Here is a 15,799-nt window from a genome sequence, read left to right as displayed (position 1 = left end):
TCTTTCGAAGGGGACCTTTATCAAAGGAAGTGGGCGCAAAGACGCTCTTGGGGTGGCCGGCGGATTCACCAACTGACATTCATGGCATTCCGCACACCATCTGTGAACATCCCTGCGAATGCCCGGCCAATAGAAATAGGCCATTATACGGTTCAGTGTCTTTTCCTGCCCTAAGTGACCCACCATCGGATTATAATTAGCCGTCTGGAATAATATTTCCCGATGGCTCTTTGGTATCAATAACTGGGTTGTATCTTCCTTTGTCTGAGCATCCTGCGTCACTCGATATAACCAGTCCTTTATTATAGAAAAGTACAGATAGGTGAGTGCAATGTCTGGCTTAAGGTGTTGACCATCAACCCCTCTCTCTTGGTTAAAGGCATGCCTAAGAGTCTCGTCTCGCATCTGCTCCAGAGGGAAATCCCCGGCAGGGAATTCTATTAGGGCTGGGGAAGCCGAGACTTCTCCCTCCCTTACATCATCCTTACATGGCGCTGACGTATACAGCCCCGGCTCTGCCTCCCCAGCCAGCGCATCACAAACCCCACATGAGACGCTGTTACAGGAACCATCTGCACAAATTGACCTTAATAGAGTGCAAAATGCTGACCAATTCATGCCCAAAATTAGCGGATGGGTGAAGCGCGAACTAACCACAACCTCCGTGCAGCTTTCTCTACCTCACTGGCATCTGGCTCACTCTTAAAATCCTGTCTCCACTCTCACTGCAATGACAAACCTAAATCTAAATGATTGTTAGAGACAAACATTGCCAGGTGATGATCCTTACCATTCTCATCTCCTGATCTCACTCTCCATTCACAAACTGTCGCTCAACCACGCCCCCACCACCACAGGCTTATATACATGGAAAGGTGTGTTTCACTTCATTTCATTTATTTAAAATTTGGCAAGGCAGGATGTAGCAGCAAAAAAAAAATGTTTTTCTTTAGACAGCGAATCCTGAAATGTGTCAAACATAACACCAATCGATATTATAAACAAAAACATAAAATTAAGAGCATAAAATCCTAAATAAATGTCATTTATAAAACAATTTAAGAGCACAAATAATAAAGGAAAGTTCATGTCTTTTGGTTCTACTCGTGGGCACTACATGTTCCCTGTACCTCCGAAGTGAATAAGTATATGTTGAAGCTGCAGGCAGAAAACCATGCAGAGGGGATGAACTGTCTTTGAGTATGTTAGTGAGGTTGTGCAGGGTGGCCTCATCACACCTTTTACTCATTGATGGAAGAGAAGAAGACGGAATGCTGATGATCCTGCAGCATCATTTTTGAACCCTCTCCAGCTCCTGGGAGAGGCCTTTTGTCAGCCCACCCCAAGCTGAAAAGAATGACAATTACTTATTTGAAATACTGCATTATGCCATTTTACAGGCATGGTTAATCTGAATTGCTGGTGGTTTGTGTACAACACCCAGGGTTTTGCACATTTCACAACTGTTTAGTGAATTTGCTTTTAACCCTTACCAGCCGGAGCATTCAAATTTGGGAACAATTATTCCCATGGTTCCTGTCTCAGTATCTTCGCCGTCCAATCACCGATTTTATTTCTGAAAACTGCCAGATACTCATGACAATATAAGCTAAAAGCACATATGATTGGTTAAGGGGTTACTGGGCGTGAATAATAAATGTATCATCAGCGGCATCCTCCATTTGCCTGAGCGGAGCCAGAGAGGATACGCCAGGAGATTACCTCCAGAGTTGGACTTACCGTGGCCTGGCTCCTGCATGGAGCCACCCGCAGGAAGCAGATGCCGCCCGTCTCACGGCCGGCCGCCAAGAACCCGAGGAAGGCTTCAAAGCACCCCTGAGACAGGCGACCCAGGCACGTGGAGACCTGCTGCAGGCCTAGAGATGGTAAGCAGACCACTCCATCCCCTGGTGGAGGGCCGGGAGGAGAATCCTTTGCCTTTTCTTTGATCACCTACACGTTCAGAAAAGGAGCAGTTTCCTCATTCCCTGGGTCACATATCCGGTGCTCACGGTCGTCGTTATCACGACCACCAGCCACCATTCCTTTATGGCAGGTATGGTGCTCCAGGGGAGGCCCCCCGCCCCTGCGTGCCCAGCTGTGGCACAAACACACGGGGGACTGCTGTGTGCCTCATAGCCAGCGCACCAGGCCGTCACGTAACCTCCCCCAATGCTCTTATGAGTGTCAAACGGTCCCTTCGGGAACAAGTCGACTGCCCAAAAAATAGGGACAGGCTAGCCCAGCCGTAGCCTCTTTCCCTCTCTTTTCTCCCCAAAAAGAGAACTGATGGGGGACTGATGGACTGCGGGGACGACTTTCCTCCTCCGTCCTCCCTGACCGGCCCTATGGTGGGTATCCAGAGCCAGGTAAGTGCTTCAATGTTCCCAGACTCACCACGGCCACGAAGTGGGGCTACTGCCCCCTCGACATGGCGCCTCAGGCTCCGCCCCATCGCGAGGCCCCACCCGCCGGTACGTCCGAAGCGATTGTCCCCTTGGTCCCCCTCACTCGGAGCTTGGGGGCATGGCTTGCGCTCCCCAACCCGTCAAAGTGGTTGATCAGGACCGTCCGACTCGGCTATGCGATTCAATTCGCCAGGCGCCCACCCAGGTTCAATGCTGTCTGCTTCGGTGAAGGGCGAGAACACTGCTACCCTGCGTGCGGAGATCGCTACTCTTCTGCGGAAGGGTGCTCAGGACATGCCACCCCCCGTGGGGCTACAAGCCCACTCTACCTGACCAATGGCGCCTCTTTAGCAGACATCTGCAGAGCAGCGGGCTGGACAACACCGAACACCTTTGCGAGGTTCTACAATCTCCGGATTGAGCCGGTCTCGTCCCGTGTTTGTCAGGTATGAGCAGGTAAGTTCCAGGACAGGTGGCCGGGTGTACCACTTGTGCATAGCACCTTTCCCCTCCCCTGAGGTGAAGACGTGTGCTTTGACTCCCAGTCGTGTTCACAAAGTTGTGATCCCTGGATGACTTTCCTCCTTAGCCCTGTGGCAGACGAGTTTGCAGAGAAACTCGCTGCCAGCCCAGTACATGTGCTAACTAAGCTGGGGTAGGTGCTCCAAATGCGCTGGTTTCCCATATGTGACCCCATGTGATATATCTTCCGCTAAATCGTTTCCCTGTCAATAAACTGCGTCTTCCTTGGTCACCGTGTTTGTAGAGCTTCTCCCCCCTCGGGTAGGACCTACCATGGGACTTCTCCACATGACATACTTCTGACAAGACTCGGTAAGACCATGTGATGTATTTCCACTCAAAATACCCCCCACCCCCCTCTCTGGGCGGGGTGTGGTCTTCGCGGTGTCCTCCTCTTGGGAGTGAAATTCCCCCCAACAGACACTTATGGCCCCCACTCGGTAAACACATTCCACTCTTTTTGGTGAGAAAAGAGAGGAAAAGAGGCTACGGCTGGGCTAGCCTGTCCCTATTTTTTGGGCAGTCGACTTGTTCCCGGAGGGACCGTTCAATGCTCATAAGAGCGTTGGGGGAGGTTATGTGATGGCCTGGTGCGCTGGCTATGAGGCACACAGCAGTCTGCCCGTCTCGCACCGCCAGTCCATGTAACACAGTTCAGCTTATTGTGGCGGTTCATATAGGGACCCCTAGTGTCACTACATCGACACAACGTTGAATGAGTGACAGATAGGGAATGTCTTGGTTACTTTCGTAACCTCCGTTCCCTGATGGAGGGAATGAGACATTGTGTCCCTCTTGCCACAATACTGAACTACCTGCTGAAATGGCCGGGACCTTGTCTCGGCTCCTCAACACAAAAACTGAATGAGTGGTTGCGAGCCAGCTCCTTTTATACCCGTATGTCCGGGGGAGTGGCATGCAAATTACACTCGCCAATTTCCATTGGCATTTTTTCTAAATCAGAGGTGTTTGGGGCTCCCAAGAGTGACCCCTAGTGTCACTACATCGACACAACGTCTCGTTCCCTCCATCAGGGAACGGAGGTTACGAAAGTAACCAGGACGTTCTTCTGATACACTACAGCTAAGCAATGAGAAAGACCCCTTTAAATCTGCCTTTCTAAATAAATATTTTACATGTCCAAGCTGTAAAGTAAAACATAAGGAGAGAAGACAGATATTGTAGTGGAAAAGGTTGGTGAAAAGCAAACAAAGGGTCTAAGGGGATCAAAGAAGAACAACTTGTTGTGGACTAAGTGTTGTCAGAGAGAAAGAGAGTGATGTGCCCTTGAACACTATTACCTGTAAAGTGTGGTGTCATCACATTCACAAAAGCCAGCGGGTGGGGACCATCATAGAAATGAGTGTCTGCATGTGTTGGTGTGTGTGTTAGGAGATTTGCCATATGAAGCTCCAGTGCCCTGTGACCTTAAATTAAAAAGGGGAATGAAAGCAATAGCAGACATCTGCTTTTATCTTATCAGAGTAAAATTAAACTTGCATTGATTGGAGGGAAAAGAGGATGTTGAAGAATTGTTTACAATGTGTGAATAATTAATAAAGTATTTCATGTTATCTGAACAAACTTAAAGAAAAAGTTCACCCAAAAAAAGAAAATTATTTTATTGTTATTAACTCACCTTATTTTGCTTTTAAATCTGTATGCTGTTATTTTTTTCTGTGGAAAGCACAAAAGTAGAAATTTTCAAGGAATTCTAAATTCTGTTGTTTATTTTATACACACCCTGTCCAGAGCATGTTCATTTATTAAATAGTTTGACTAATTTAATAATGCTTTTAGCTACATATATTTGTAATACTCTTATCTCTATTTAACACAGTTTACAAAGTTTAAACCCATTCCAAATTTTTTAATATTTCCCCACACAGTTACTGTAGAAATTCATAAAGTATGTCTATTGTGTGTGGGTCTGCTCATAACATTTAAAAAATGATTATCAAAACTGTTCAAGCACCTAATCTCAGTGAGGAACTAGAGAAAATTTTAATTTAAAGGGTCAAAAGTGCTAAAGAGAGAGAGAGAGAGAGAGAGAGAGAGAGAGAGAGAGAGAGAGAGAGAGAGAGAGAGAGAGAGAGAGAGAGAGAGAGAGAGAGTGTGTGTGTGTGTGTGTGTGTGTGTGTGTGTGTCTGTGGATTGTGATGGAAGCGTGGTAATGAGGCAAAGCGGAGTATGGTGACAGAGGGGAATGAAATATTAAAGTTTCTTATTAAATAGAAAGACCTTTTCTGCACTCTTCAAGGTTGTTTTGGCTATTATCACTATAGCATGGGATAACCACTGACCCAAGTCCTGTATGAATCACACACTTTTATACACTGATTTGCTCGCTCTCTTTTTTTCTCTGTTGTGTATATCACAACACTAATGCTGTATTCTGAATTTTAAAGGTTTGCACCTTTATGTTGTTTTCAACTTTTCATTATATACATTGCACTCATTCCAATAACTAATATAATTTTATTTCTGGGTGTTCTTTCAACTACACTCTTTTGGCTCTGTGGACTTTTCAAAATTAAACTCCCTTTAAAATCATTTCTCAGACTCACTAGTTTATGTCATTTGTCAGCTAACAATGTCCAGTTAGAATGCATAAATGTCAGGAGAGTTCTGTTTTGTTTTTGTTTTTTTGCCCTCTGAACTGTCATGAACAATAATTATTACATTACATGGAAATTACATTTAGTTACTTTTGGAATACAATAGACACTACAATGCCCACCCACATTTGTAACCGTCTTGGTTCCAGAAGTGTTTTTTTGTTTTTTTACCCCATTCATTTTTTCCCCATAGGGATTTAATAAATTACTTCATAAAAGAGTTATAAGCCATAAACCAAAATAACCTGCTTCAAGCTGAATCACAACATTACATACTTTGACTAGAATAAAACAATTATTTTAAAATCAGACAAAAAGATAGAAGTAACAAAATACAAGACTGTGTAGTCAATGTCTTTAAAACTTTTGCACGTGTGATCAAACTGGTGTGATTACACTAGGCTGTGCGTGCAAGTAAACCGGTGCGGTCTGCATTTGTACTGCTGTTTACCAGCAAAGAGGGACAAAACGGTTGTCATAATGAACCAGCTGCTCAAATAGCCTTTTCAACATTACTTGAACAGTCGTTACTGTTGGAGCTGAATGTTTTAATGCAGCCATGTTTTCTGACATCAAACAAATAATATACAACCCCAATTCTGAAAAAGTTGGGACAGTATGAAAAATGCTAATAAAAACAAAAAGGAGTGATTTGTAAGTTATATTCACCCTTTGCTATATTGAAAGCACTACAACTACACATTATATGATGTTTTTCCTTTTGAATTTCATTTTTTTTAATTTTTTTTATGTACAGTAATTTCAAATCAGATGATTGCAACACACTCCAAAAAAGTTGGGACAGTCAAGTGTTTACCACTGTGAAACATCACCGTTTCTTCTAATAACACTTATTAAGCATTTGGGCACTGAAGACAAAAGTTTAAGTTTAGAACGTCCTGGTTACTTTCGTAACCGCCGTTCCCTGATGGAGGGAACGAGACGTGGTGTCGATGTAGTGACACTAGGGGTCACTCTTGGGAGCCCCGAACACCTCTGCTTTTTTTAAAAAAGGCCAGTAAGAATTGGCGAGTGGAATTTGCATGCCATTCCCCCAGACATACGGGTATAAAAGGAGCTGGTATGCAACCACTCATTGAGGTTTTGTGATGAGGAGCCGAGACCAGGTCCCGGCCATTTCAGCGGGTAGTTCAGCGTTGTGGTAAGAGGGACACAACGTCTCGTTCCCTCCATCAGGGAACGGAGATTATGAAAGTAACCAGGACGTTCCCTGTCTGTCACTCACTCGATGTTGTGTCGATGTAGTGACACTAGGGGTCCCTATACAAAACGCCACAACTAGCTGAACTGTGTTACGTGAACTGGCGGTGTGTGACGGGCAGACTGCTGTGTGCCTCATAGCCAACGCACCAGGCCATCATGTAACCTCCCCCAACGCTGAGCGTCGAACGGTCCATCAGGAACAAGTCGACTGCCCAACTATAGGGACAGGCTAGCCCAGCCGAGGCCTCTTTCCCCTTTCTTTTATCCCAAAAAAGAGTGGAATCTGCATTGGGGGTGTCCCTCCTAAGGGGAAGACACTGCGGAGACCACACCCTGCCCAAAAAGGGGGGGGGGGTATTTTGAGTGGAATACATCACATGGTTTTACTGAGTCTTGTTGGAAGTATGTCATGTGGAGAGGTCCCATGGTAGGTCCTACCCGAAGGGGGAGGAGTTTCTACAGAGCATGGTGACTGGGGGCAGAGGGGCCTCTGCCCAAGGAAGACGCAGTTTGCTGCCAGGGAAACGATTTTTGGAAGATATCACATGGAGTCGCCTTCGGGGAACCAGCACGTGGAGCACCTGCCTCAGTACAGGGGCTCATTAGCGCACATACTGGGCCAGTCAGTGAGTTTCTCCACAAACTCAACTGCCAGAGGGCTAAGAAGGAAAGTCATCCAGGGATTACAGTCTGTGAACACGACTGGGAATCAAGAGCGCACACCTTCGCCTCAAGGGAGGGGAAAGGTGCTATTAATTAATAGTCTATGTATTCCATTTCAAGAGTGTAGTCCATCAATAGACAAAGGTGATGCAGGCAGAGATCAATGAGGTGCATTGCAGTTCAACCAGCAGGTCATTTCGATGAGGTTCGGTGGGGTCCATCCTAAGTCCAATGTTCAGGCAGTGGCATATGAAGTATCCCATGTTTTACAGTTGGAGTTGGCATCAGTTCATCCTCTGAAGTCTGTCATAAAACACTAAAGTGATGTCTGGCTAGTAACCGGCTGTAGTTTGTCATCATCACTCAGCGAAACGTAGCAATGGAGTCCGACACCAAGCAGGAATGAAGCTGGATCTGGCCAGCTCTGGTAACCTCGGGATATGAATCCTGAGGTTGAGACACAGAAACAAATATAATAATATTAGCGTAGATGCCATTCAACTCAATGCAGAGTTATAGATTATGAGAAATGTTTCTGAGAAATGTTTCTGGCTCTGGCAGACCTAACTAAAGCAGCCTAATTGATGGATACATTAGGTGTATGCCTGGCTAAATAGATGAGTCTTTAGTCTAGACTTATACTGAGTGAGTGTGTCTGCATCCCGAACAGTGTTAGGGAGACTATTCCATTGTTTAGAAACCAAATAGGAAAAGGATCTACCTCCTTTTGTGGATTTTGATATTCTAGGAACTATTAACAGGCCAGAATTTTGTGATCAAAATGAACAGAAGGTCACTTAAGTACTGTGGAGCTAAACTATTCAAAGCTGTGTATGTAGTTGACAGAATTTTTTAATTAATATGAAATTTAACAGGTAGCAATATAAAATGGGGCTAATATGATCATATATCTTGGTTCTAGTCAGCATTCTGGCATCTGCATTTTGAACCAATTGAAGTTTATTTATTGAACTTGCAGTACATCCTCACAGTAATGCATTACATTTCTGGCCATCCAATCTTTGATTTTATTGATACACTCTGCTAATTTGGAGAATTGTGAAATTTCGTCGGGTTTAGAAGAAATATAAAGTTGGGTATTGTCGGCATAACATTGGAAACTTATTCCACGATTTCAGATAATACCTGCCAGGGGAAGCATACTATATAAAGAGAAGAGCAGAGGCCCTAAAAATTATCCCTGTGGTACTCCATACTTAATTTTGTTTGATTTGACAATCCCTTGTTTACACATACAAAGTGGTAGCGGTCTGATAAATAGGACCTAAACCATGCTAATGCAAGTCCACAAATGCCAACATAATTCTCCAGCCTATTCAAGAGAATGTCATGATCTATGGTGTTGAAGGCAGCACTAAGATCTAAAAGTACTAGAAGAGAAATGTGAACGTGATCAGATGATAAGAGCAAGCCATTTGTAACTCTGATAAGTGCAGTCTCTGTACTGTGATGGGGCCGAAATCCTGACTGAAATTGTTCATATATACCACTTCTATGTAAAAATAAACATTGTTGGGAGGACGCTACCTTTTCTAGTATTTTTTTCTGATTAACAATTTTTATTGATTCACATAAATGTACCTCATAGAACAAAACATATATACATAGAATCAAACTTAACCCCAACTATTACTCCTCCCCCTCCCAATCCCACCCTAACCCCAGCAACATAAAAGTGGTCTTAAATGACATAGACACATATGCACACACATAAAAAAAACAAACAAAAAAAAACATAAAAATAAATAACTAAACAAATAAAATTAAAAAATAAAAAACACAACACCAATAATCACACATCCACAAATGACAAATACCTGCCCCATTTCTCCACGAACACTTTATACCTCCCCGTTCCTCTGAAAGTAACTTCCTCAAAGGCCGCCACCCTTCCCATCTCCAAGCACCACTCCTGAAAGGAGGGTGCTCCAGCCAACTTCCAGCCCCTCAGAATGTTCTGCCTGGCAATCATGACACTGGTTAAGACCCAATTCTTTATGTGTCTACTTACGATGTCAATGACCGCCCCATCACCCAAGATACAGAGTCTGGGGCAGAATAATACCTGAATACTTAACACCTTGCATACCAGACTCTGCACCTTTAACCAAAACTTTTGAATTTCCACACACCCCCAAAAGACATGGGTTAAATCTCCATACTCTGATTGGCATCTCCAGCAGATGGGTGTGTCTTTAAGACCAAGCCTATACAATTTAGAGGGAGTCCAATAGAACCGATGTAAAATCTAGAAATGTATAAGGTGCACCCTTGCATCTCTAGATGCAGTTTTTATGTTTTTTAAAATCCTAGCCCATTCTCCCTCCTCCAATTCCAGGTCTAAATCTTTCCCCCATAATCTCTTGAGAGTGGTTGAGACTCCGTCCACCAGACACTGAATTAATAAGGAGTAATACACTCATGCCTCATGACCTTTTCCAAAAGCAGAAATCACCTCACCCAGAGTATCTGGCACTCAAGGGGGGTGTATGCTATTCCCAAAAATAGTACAGAGCAAGTGTCCTAGCTGAAGATACCTAAAAAACTGAGATCTGGGGATCCCAAAATATTGAACCAAATTTTCAAAGGATCTCATCACACCACTCTCATAAAGATCACCGAGTGTATTATCCCCCATCGCAATCCACTCCGACCAACAAAAAGAGGACTTATTAATGCATAGTTTGGGGTTTAGACATAGGCTCGAGGCAACATTTAGATAAATATCTGAATTAAACATTCTGGACACTTTTGTCCATACTGAGTGCAAATGTGAAATAACGGGGTGTGATTTAACTTCTGTGGTTAGTTTGATGGAAAGGCTTTGCAATGGCAAAATAGGGGCAAGAAAATCTTGTTCAATGCAAAACCAGGGAGGGGCTCTTTCAGGTGGAAGCGACCAATGAGCCAAATGTCTGAGAACAAATGCGTAATAATAAAACAGAATCTTGGGTAAGCCTAACCCACCTTTGTCCATCGGCCTATGTAACTTATTGAAATGTAACCTGGCACGCTTACCATTCCAAATGAAGGACTTCGCTATACTATCAAATTGCCTGAAATAAGAGAGGGGGATATCTACAGGGAGAGATTGTAACAGGTAGTTGAATTTTGGAATACAATTCATTTTAATTACATTAACCTTCCCAATCATCGATAAGTGTAATGAAGCCCACCCTGTCCACATCATTCGAAAACCTTTTTATTAAGGGATCAAAATTAACTCTGACTAAATCAGACAAATTTTCTGGGAATAAAATTCCCAAATACTCAATGCCCTGTTTGGGCCACTGGAAGGCGCCCGGCTGGAAGGCAATTACTGGACAGTATGCTGTCAAAGCCAAAGCTTCGGATTTAGATCAGTTGACTTTATATCCTGAGAACTTGGAAAAGGAATTAATAATTCTATGGAGGCAAGGCATAGATCTAGTGGGGTCGGAGACGAATAACAAAATATCATCTGCGTAAAGCAGAAGCTTATGCACCACACCTCCCGCAATCACCCCTGGAAAATCATCCTCCTTTCTTATCACGGCTGCTAATGGTTCCAGGGCAAGACAGAACAATAATGGGGAAAGAGGGCAACCCTGCCGAGTGCCCCTATCCAGAGTAAAATAATCTGAAATTAATCCATTTGTTTGTACCGCTGCTACAGGGTGTCTATAAAGTAACTTAATCCAACCAATAAATGTACTCCCGAACCCATACATTTCCAAAATCTTAAAAAGATAATCCCATTCTACCATATCAAATGCCTTTGAGATGGCAGCGACCGGAGACTGATCATTCGCTACTGACCACATGATATTGATGAAACGCCTAATGTTATCATAAGAGCTACGGCCCCGAATAAAACCCACCTGATCTATATGTATAAGAGATGTCATAACCTTACTTAATCGGTTAGCCAGAATTTTTGACAAAATGTTTACATTTAGCTGGATCAGGGAAATTGGACGGTAACTTTTACACTCACTTGGATCTCTGTCCTTTTTAAGAATCAGACTGATCTGGGCTTGTGTCATGGTTGGCGGAAGCTTTCCATTCTTTAATGATTCAGTATAAACTTCTAACAAAAGTGGAGCCAGTTCTGTAGCATATGATTTGAAAAACTCGGCGGCAAAGCCGTCAGGCCCCGGAGCCTTGCCTGTAGGTAGCGACTTAATTACCTCATCAAGCTCCTCCAAGGTAGAGTTTTTTTGCTCAATCATCAATTTAGGGAGTTCTAATGGTTCCACAAAGTTTCTAATATCTTCATCAATAGAAGACGTAGAACTATAGAGATCAAGGTGGAATTCTTTAAAAGCATTATTAATATCAATGGCCGAGGTAAATATTTCACCACCAGCAGATTTCACTGAGGGAATGGTAGAAAAAGACTCTCTCTGTTTTATATACACTATATTGCCAAAAGTATTCGCTCACCCATCCAAATAATTGAATTCAGGTGTTCCAATCACTTCCATGGCCACAGGTGTATAAAATGAAGCACCTAGGCATGCAGACTGCTTCTACAAACATTTGTGAAAGAATGGGCCGCTCTCAGGAGATCAGTGAATTCCAGCGTGGTACTGTGATAGGATGCCACCTGTGCAACAAGTCCAGTCGTGAAATTTCCTCGCTACTAAATATTCCACAGTCAACTGTCAGTGGTATTATAACAAAGTGGAAGCGATTAGGAATGACAGCAACTCAGCCACGAAGTGGTAGGCCACGTAAAATGACAGAGCGGGGTCAGCGGATGCTGAGGCGCATAGTGCGCAGAGGTCGCCAACTTTCTGCAGAGTCAATCGCTACAGACCTCCAAAGTTCATGTGGCCTTCAGATTAGCTCAAGAACAGTGTGTAGAGAGCTTCATGGAATGGGTTTCCATGGCCGAGCAGCTGCATCCAAGCCATACATCACCAAGTGCAATGCAAAGCATCGGATGCAGTGGTGTAAAGCACGCCGCCACTGGACTCTAGAGCAGTGGAGACGCGTTCTCTGGAGTGACGAATCACGCTTCTCCATCTGGCAATCTGATGGACGAGTCTGGGTTTGGCGGTTGCCAGGAGAACGGTACTTGTCTGACTGCATTGTGCCAACTGTGAAGTTTGGTGGAGGGGGGATTATGGTGTGGGGTTGTTTTTCAGGAGCTGGGCTTGGCCCCTTAGTTCCAGTGAAAGGAAATCTGAATGCTTCAGCATACCAAGAGATTTTGAACAATTCCATGCTCCAACTTTGTGGGAACAGTTTGGGGATGGCTCCTTCCTGTTCCAACATGACTGCGCACCAGTGCACAAAGCAAGGTCCATAAAGACATGGATGAGCGAGTTTGGTGTGGAAGAACTTGACTGGATCTGGAGTCCTGACCTCAACCCGATAGAGCACCTTTGGGATGAATTAGAGCGAAGACTGCGAGCCAGGCCTTCTCGTCCAACATCAGTGTCTGACCTCACAAATGCGCTTCTGGAAGAATGGTCAAAAATTCCCATAAACACACTCCTAAACCTTGTGGAAAGCCTTCCCAGAAGAATTGAAGCTGTTATAGCTGCAAAGGGTGGGCCGACGTCATAATAAACCCTATGGATTAAGAATGGGATGTCACTTAAGTTCATATGCGTCTAAAGGCAGATGAGCGAATACTTTTGGCAATATAGTGTATCTAGCCAAAAGTTTTCCTGCTTTGTCCCCCGATTCAAAGTATGACTGTCTTGCCCTGAATAACCAAAACTCCACTTTCCATGACAAAATAGTATTATATCTATATTTCAATCAGGTCAATTCTCAGAGGCCATCAGATGACATACGGCGCTTCAGCTCTGCCTCGGCACTTTTAATATTTCCTTCCAACTCCACAAGTTCTTGTGCTTTGGATTTTTTGATGAATGAGGCATACTCTATGATCCGACCCCTAAGAACAGCCTTAAGTGCCTCCCAAGCCATGCCCACAGAGGATACTGAGGACCAGTTGGTCTCCATATAAACATTGATTTCAGTCTTTAACATTTGTTGGAAATCAGGATTTTGCAAAAGGGACACATTAAGGCGCCAACTATATGATTTCTTTTTCTCTGTATATAGCAACACCTCTAAACTCACCAGGGCATGATCTGATATTTCCAATTGAGCAATCAACAACAGATGAAATGAGGGATTTGGATATAAAAAAAATCTATTCTAGAATAAATTTTATGGACTGATGAAAAAAATGTATAGTCTCTACCACATCCCTACCAGGGTTCAAAAGTCTCCAAATATCTGTAAGACCAAGATTTTTACACATCCTGTGAAGCGTCAATGTTGCTCTAGGGGGTTTACACACTTTTGCTTCACTGTGATCAAGGACTGAGCCCATCAAAAGATTAAAGTCTCCTCCCAATATTATATCATGAGGGGTGCCAGCGGCTTGCAGTATCCCTTCAAGATCTATAAAAAAGCCCTGATCATCAGCGTTAGGTGCGTAAATATTAGCCAAAATCAACCTTTGCCCTTGAATTTCAGCTAAAACAATAATGACTCTCCCTAATTTATCTTTAGACTGTTTGAGACATTTGAATTGTAAATGTTTATTTATAATAAATATAATGACTCCCTTGCTCTTACTTGAGCCAGCACTAAAAAAAATGTCAACCCCATATCTTCCCAATTTTTCCAGCTTCCTGCGGGGAGAGATGTGTTTCTTGAAGAAACACTATATCATATTTCTTACGTTTAAGAAAAGTAATAACCTTCCTTCTTTTTATGGGGTGCCCCAACCCATTTACATTCCATGTGGAGAGAGATAGTACACTTATATTAACATTTTGATATAGTAGAAAAAATAAATTGTGTGTCAAAAACAAAATTATACAGACCACATTCCCCATTAGTGAAACAATCAAACCCCGAACTTCCCCCCAAACAAAACAAACAGAAAAAAGAAAAATGTACGCATTAACCCCGCGCACGACAGCGCCAACCGGCGGCAATCCCTCTAAACCCAAAAGGTCCATGAATGCCCACGAGCCCCCACGAGCCCCCACGACAACTTTGCCATCAGATTGCTCAAGTTTGCCTCACAAATTTGTGAGGCAAAATTACATAACAGAAAATACTTTGTAAAATAAACCCCAGCAAATAGGAAGAATGAACACAAAGAATGTGTAGATTCATTCACAGAACTGACTCAAAGGTGTGATCTTCCACAAAACAAATTCCAGCTGATATAAAACCATTCAGATATGTTCAGCGAGCTGGCTGTTATGAGTTCAATGGATGACGTAATCATTCCAGTGTCCTGTAAAAATACTCAACAAAACAAACTACAGCCAGCAGGAGGAATAAGCATGAAGAACGAACAGATTAATCCACAGCTGTTCCAAAGGAGTGTTATTCAATAGAACAAGCTCCAGCCACTAGGCGGAACCAATACAAAAAGAAACAAAACCGGCATCCCGGTTCCCCGGATGGTCAAGTCAATTCACTCGGAGGCCGCATAAACGTATATACCATGACTTACACAATCCGTCAACTTTATAAAAGACATCCTTTGTGTGAGCATGTAGATATTTTGCGGTCATCCGTAGTGTCCACTCTCAAACTGGCTGGGAACTTCAATGCAAAAGTAATCTTCCGTCAATGCAAAAGTTTCTTTAAAGAAAGTGTTATTCACAAAACAAGCTCCAGCCGCTTGGCGGAGCAACGCAGTTTACTCGCTCATTGATTCATAAAAAGACATTGCCTGATTGGGACATGTAAATACTTTGCGACCGACCTTCGTTTCAATTCTCAGTTTGGCCAGAAACATCAGAGCAAACGAGATCTTTCGCCGATGTAAGAGTTTCTTACATTCCTTGAACCGATCGCATTTCTCTCTTGTCGAGTTTGCAAGGTCCGGGAACAAGAAAATATTATGGTTCTTCCAAGAAATCTTCCCTTTGCTCCTCGCCTGGTGCAACACCAGATCTTTATCGGATAATCTCAGAAATCTGGCCAGAATCGGTTGGGGCCTGTCTCCCTCAGCAAATCAGAACTCTGTGAGCTCGATTTCCAGCTTGTGGCCTGTTATTTCGAGCAGACTCGGGAAAAGCTTGTCTAGGAATTTCACCATATCTCTGCCCTCCTCATGCTCAGGAATTCCATCAATTCAAACATTATTCCTGCGGCTTCTATTCTCAAGATCTTCAAGCTTTTTAAGGAGATAATCCAAATCAACTTTGGTCACGGGTGGATTAGCGGTTAATTCCCTCTCCGAAGATTCCAGAAAATCGATTCGTCTCTCAACATCAGTCACTCTTGTAACTATCTCAGAGAATATTATTTCCATCGCCATAATCGATTGACGTATTAAAGCGAGATCCTCCAAGTCAGCAAGAACCTTTG

This window comes from Myxocyprinus asiaticus, chromosome 3, assembly GCF_019703515.2.
Source record: "Myxocyprinus asiaticus isolate MX2 ecotype Aquarium Trade chromosome 3, UBuf_Myxa_2, whole genome shotgun sequence".
NCBI classification, from domain to species: domain Eukaryota; kingdom Metazoa; phylum Chordata; class Actinopteri; order Cypriniformes; family Catostomidae; genus Myxocyprinus; species Myxocyprinus asiaticus.
The sequence above is the reverse complement of the archived record's forward strand: the minus strand, read 5'-3'. Positions refer to the sequence as shown.